The sequence below is a fragment of the Rhinoraja longicauda genome, chromosome 27 (genome assembly GCF_053455715.1).
Source record: "Rhinoraja longicauda isolate Sanriku21f chromosome 27, sRhiLon1.1, whole genome shotgun sequence".
Lineage (NCBI taxonomy): Eukaryota > Metazoa > Chordata > Chondrichthyes > Rajiformes > Arhynchobatidae > Rhinoraja > Rhinoraja longicauda.
Window position 1 is genome coordinate 32663162 of NC_135979.1, and position 6168 is coordinate 32669329.

The 6168-nt window shown below is 52.6% G+C and overlaps 1 pseudogene; it reads left to right on the forward strand.

Moving 5' to 3' along the window:
* The first annotated feature begins 950 nt into the window (after positions 1 to 950).
* On the forward strand, positions 951 to 2957 carry LOC144606849 (G-protein coupled receptor family C group 5 member B-like; annotated as a pseudogene).
* The last annotated feature ends 3211 nt before the right edge of the window (positions 2958 to 6168 follow it).

Below are 6168 nucleotides of genomic sequence, written 5' to 3' on the forward strand. Positions count from 1 at the left end.
TGTGCAGCTTAGGTTCACGAGGTTTAATTCTCGGGATGGCGGGACTGTCATATGTTGAAAGACTGGAGCAACTGGAATTTAGAAGGATGAGAGGGGATCTTATTGAAACATATGAATGAATGAATGAATGAATGAATGAATGAATGATGAATGAATGAATGAATGAATGAATGAATGAATGAATAAGTTTATTGGCCAAGTATGCATTTACAAGGAATGTGGCCTGGTTACTGATTGTGGATGATCAGCCATGATCATAGTGAATGGCAGTGCTGGCGCGAAGGGCTGAATGGCCTCCTCCTGCACCTATTGTTTATTGTCTCCCCTCCTCTTTCCTTTCCCTCCCTCCCCTCCCCATCTCATCCAGTCAGTCATAGAGTGGCAGAGAGAGAGTCAGAAAGAGACAGCAGACCGTAAGTAAACAGATTACTTTCTCACCAACCCTCCACTAATCTCCCCCTCCCCCTCCCTCCCCCAACCCTCCACTAATCTCTCCCCCCCCTCTCCCTCTCCCCCCTTTCTCTCTCAAACTTTAGTGCAGACAGAGGAGATCAGTTTAACTTGGTATCGTGTACAGCACAGACATGGTGGACCGAAGGGCCTATTCTCTGTTAAAGGAGATAGAGGAAGAGATGGGGAGGGGGGAGGGAGGGATGGTAGAGGGAGGGGAGGGAGAGAGAGATTTTCTGAGCTTTGGGAAGGTGTATAAACCTGTCCCACCTTCCCCCTCAACACATTCCTGCAGTTCCCCTCTCCCCCTCTCTCATTTACACCATTTAATCCCGTCTTTCTTTCCCTCCCCCCTCTCTCCCCCTCTCTCCCCTTCCTCATTTACGCCCACTAATCCATTCTCTTTTTCCCCACCCCCCTCTCCTCTTCCCTCATTTATACCCTCTAAGCCCCTCTCTCTTTCTTTCCCTCCTTCCCCCTCTCCACAGACTCCATCCAAGATGGCTGCTGCTCCAGTTGGTTGTCAGAGAGACCTAAACTGGATTTACTTCGGCCTGTGTGGCCTAAAGGAGGGCTGGGGCATCCTTGAGGAGCCCCTGGCCTCCTTCGGCCTAGTATTCCGGGGGCCTGCCTGCTGCTAGCCCTGCTCGTAATCGAAGTACGGGTCCGAAAAACAGACTCAGTTCGCCCTCCGGGCCTCGCTAGGCCTTGGAGCTTGGGGCGTAGTAGGCCCAAGCCGAACCTTCGTGTCAGGCCTCACCCCCGACAACTGCTCAGCCAGCCGCATACTCTTCGGGTGCCTCTCTGGCCTGTGTTTCAGCTGTCTTTCAGCCCTGGCTGATGGTTTGGCCTAGAAAGCTCGCCATGGCCGCACCACCGACTGATGGGGCCTACCTGGGCCTGTTCTCAGTGGAGAGAGTCATAAAGGCCTTGGGCTCCTAACATCCACCAATAGGGCCAGGCCATCGGAGCGGGAGGCCAGCCTGAGCCCTTGCTTGATCCACCAAGGCCGATTTCACCGCAGCATCGGCCTACAACATGGGCCTGCTGCTCCTAAGCCTGGTCCTGGCAGGCCTGGGCCTACGTTGCCCTGGCAAACGGGACCGCAGGCTTGCGGCCTACCTCCTCTCTTCGGCCTGTGCTTCTGCGGTGGTCTGGACGGCCTGTTTTGGGGCCTATCTCGACGGGGAGAGAAGGCCGCACCTCAGGGCAAGGCCTGATGCTTGGGATAACCCCCCCTCCCCCTCGCCTCCCTCCTGCCCAGGGCTGGGTCTTTGTCTGCCTCTGGCTCGCCCCCTGGGTCGTTGAGGGAGCGAGGAAGCGAGGGAGGGGGAGAGGGAGGTAGGTCCGAACGAGGCTCCCACCATCAAACAAGGCCTTCCGCACGGAGGTGGGAGATTGGTGTTTGGAGGGAGGGATGAAGGAGGGAGGGAGAGACAGAGGGAGGGAGATGGAGGGAGTGAAGGAGGGAGTGAAGGAGGGAGAGAGGGAGGAAGAGAGAGAAAGGGAGGGAGAGGCAGGTTGGGAAGGGACAGAGGGGGAGAGGGAAGGAGGTGGGGAGAGGGAGGGTGAAGTGATATGCATTAAATCCCCTAACCCTCTTCACCCCCACCCCCCCCCCCCTCTACGCAGAGAACCTGATAAACTCTACCTCGACGATGTCTCTCTCGTTAGAACCAAATTCGATCAATTCAGAGCAGATATCCCTCAATAACTGTGAGGGGGGGAGAGTGGGGGGAGGGGGGTGGAAAAGGAGGGGGCGGGGGTGGGGAAGGAAACGGTGCGGGCAGGTGGTAGGGGTGGGGATGGGGGGAGGGTGGGGGTGGGGGGCGAGAGTGGGGGGGCGGGGTGGGGGGGAGAGGGGGGAGGAGGAAGACTGGGGGTGGGGGGAGAGTCGGGGTGCGGGCAGGAGGAGAGTGGGGGAGGGGAGGGGAGACGAGGTGGGGCGAGTGGTTGAGGGGAAGGGGTAATAGGGGTGGGGAGGGGGAAATGGGGTGGGAGGCAGGGCTGGGGGGAGTGGGGGTAGGGGAGGGGCAAGTGGGGGTGGGTAGGGGGGATGGAGTGGGTTAGTGGGGGGGAGGAGGGGGGATACGGGGATTTAGTTGGGGGGTAGATGTGTATTGAGACCAATACTGGAGAGGCTTTAGGTCCAGCGCTCACACACACTCACACCCTCTCCCCTTCCCTGTCCCCCTCTACTTGGTCTAGTATATTGTACCGATCCTTGTGGCACTCCACTCTCCACTGTCCACTACCTGCCATTCTAAAAGACCCGGGACGGATCGAGAGCCGCTGGAGGGAGGAAGTGTGTCAAATCTTCACCTCTGATGTGGAATAATGATACTGACATAATATTGACTGGTTACATTGCTTGGTGTCTGTGTTATTGTCACTGCCAACCGTGACCTCCTGCCTTGGCTGACATGGCACACTCCATCCTGACCTCCACGTCAGCTGATACACAGGGCAAGATATTTGCATCTCATTACCATGACTCGTCGTCATGACATCGGGGGGGTGACGTCACAAACCCACCTGGCAACAGGCAACCAAGGAAGCCGCCCCGCCACACGGAGCCATGGCAACCGGTGCCCTGGTTACCAGGGCTATAAACAGCGAGCGGCTGCCAAGGGCTGGTGACTGCGTACGTCAGCTGGTGGTTGGTAATAGAGAGAGAGAGAGAGATAGAGAGATAAATAGAGAGATAGATAGAGATAGAGATAGTAGAGATAGGTAGAGAGATATAGAGAGATAGAGACGGAGATAGAGAAATAGAGATAGATATAGAGATATAGAGATAGATATAGAGATAGATATAGATAGAGAGATAGATATAATAATAATAATATGAAAAATATAGATATATATATATATATACAAACAGATACAAGATACAAAGAATTTATTTTCCAGGTATGTAAGAACATAACAATATATAATGAGATATATAAAAATGAGAGGAACACTGAATGTTTGAATGTTTACTAAACCAAGTGGACCCGTTGGGCCCATTCCTCCTAGAGGGGGGGACAGGGAAGCTGAGAGGGTGCCACTCACTTCAGCCCCATGGCGCCAGCGCTGCAGACAGAGGCAAGCCGTGGACCCAAAGCCTCTCCTGTATTGGTCTAGCACCGTCACCCCCTCCACTCAATCCCCCTTATCCCCCCCTTCCTCACTCACTCTATCTCCCCTACCCCACCCCCACTCCCCTTCCCCCACCCTCCTTCCCCTCCACTCCCCCTACCCCCATTTCCCCCCTCCCCCACACCATTTCCTCCCTCCACACCCCCCCTACCCCCACTCTCCCTCTCTCCCCCCCCCCCACCCTCGTTCCCCCGCTCCCCCCACCATTCCCCTCCCCATTCCCACTCCCATCCCTACCCACCCACCCCACCCCCCCCCTCCCCTTCGAGTGCCCCCGGTAAGTAGGTGACCGATTGATCTACACCACCATACCCCCCACCCACACCCAACACCCCCCCCCACCCCCGCACCCACCCCATCCCCCCTCCCCCTCCACTCCCCCTCCAGTGCCCCCTCCTCCCCACCCCAACGCCCCTCCCACCCCACCCCCCCCCAATAGACTAAGTGGACCCGTTGGGCCCAAAGCTCTCCTGCATTGGTGCAGCACCCTCTCCTCCCTCTCCCTCCCCTCCACCCCTGCTCTTCCCCCCACCCCTCCCCTTCTCCCCCCACTCCCCCTCCCCTACTCCCCCCACCTCCCCTCCCCACCCCAACTCTACCCACCCACCCCATCTCCCCCACCCCCTTCACTGCCCCCCAACCCCAAACCACCCCCTCAGTTCCTCGCATTTTTTGTATGTATATATATATTTTTTGACTGACTTTTTTGTTTATAATAAGCATCAAAGTTCTCTCTCTCTAATATATATGCATATATGTGTACATATATGTATATGTATTAGAGGACTTTTTTGTTTACATGTTGCAAATGTAATGCTACGGTGGTTATGGGAGATTTCAACATGCAGATAGATTGGGAAATCAGGTTGGTAATGGACCCCAGGAAAGAGAGTACTGGAGCCTACCAGGGAGAAGGCAATTCTGGATTTAGTGTTGTGTAATGATCCTGATCTGATAAGGGGGACTAGAGGTAAAAGAGCCATTAGGAGGCAGTGATCACAATATGATAAGTTTTACTCTACAAATTGAGAGGGAGAAGGGAAAATCAGAAGTGTCAGTATTCAGTATAGCAAAGGGGATTACAGAGGCTATGAGGCAGGAGCTGGCCAGAATTGACTGGAAGAAGGCCCTAGCAGGGATGATGGTGGAACAGCAATGGCAAAATATTCCTGGGAATAATGCAAAAGTTTGCAGGATCAATTTATCTCAAAGAGGAGGAAAGACTCTAAGGGGGAGTAAGAGGCACCCGTGGCTGACAAGGGAAGTCAAGGACAGCATAAAAATAAAAGAGTAGAAGTACAACAAAGCAAAGAAGAGTGGGAAGCCAGAGGATTGGGACACTTTTAAAGAGCAACAGAAGATGACTAAGAAGGCAATACGGGGAGAAAAAATGAGGTACGACGGTAAACTAGCCAATAATATAAAGGGAGGATAGTCAAAGCTTTTTTAGGTATGTAAAGAGGAAAAAAATAGTCAAGGCAAATGTGGGTCCCTTGAAGACAGAAGCGGGGAATTTATTATGGGGAACAAGGAAATGGCAGACGAGTTGTACTTTGGATCTGTCTTCACTAAGGAAGATACCAAGCAATCTCCCAGATGTTCTAGTGGCCAGAGATCCTAGGGTGACGGAGGAACTGAAGGAAATCCACATTAGGCAGGAAATGGTGTTGGGTAGACTGATGGGACTGAAGGCTGATAAATCCCAGGGGCCTGATGTCTGCATCCCAGGGTACTTAAGGAGGTGGCGCTAGAAATTGTGGACGCATTGTGATCATTTTCCAATGTTCTATAGATTCTGGATCAGTTCCTGTGGATTGGAGGGTAGCTAATGTCCCACTTTTTAAGAAAGGAGGGAGAGAGAAAATGGAAATTATAGACCAGTTAGTCTTACATCAGTGGTGGGGAAGATGCTGGAGTCAATTATAAAAGACGAAATTGCGGAGCATTTGGATAGTAGTAACAGGATCCGTTCCGAGTCAGCATGGATTTACGAAGGGAAAATCATGCTTGACTAATCTTCTGGAATTCTTTGAGGATATAACTAGGAAAATTGACAGGGGAGAGCCGGTGGATGTGGTGTACCTTGACTTTCAGAAAGCCTTCGACAAGGTTCCACATAGGAGATTAGTGGGCAAAATTAGAGCACATGGTATTGGAGGTAGGGTACTGACATGGATAGAAAATTGGTTGACAGACAGAAAGCAAAGAGTGGGATAAATGGGTCCCTTTCAGAATGGCAGGCAGTAACTAATGGGGTACCGCAAGGCTCGGTGCTGGGACCGCAGCTATTTACAATGTACATTCAGGACTTGGATGAAGGAATTAAAAGTACCATTAGCAAATTTTCAGATGATACAAAGCTGGGTGGTAGTGTGAACTGTGAGGAAGATGCTATGAGGTTGCAGGGTGACTTGGACAGGTTGTGCGAGTGGGCATCCATGGCAGATGCAGTTTAATGTGGATAAGTGTGAGGTTATCCACTTTGGTGGTAAGAATAGGAAGGCAGAGTATTATCTGAACGGTGTCAAGTTAGGAACGGGACGTACAACGAGATCTGGGTGTCCTAATGCGTCA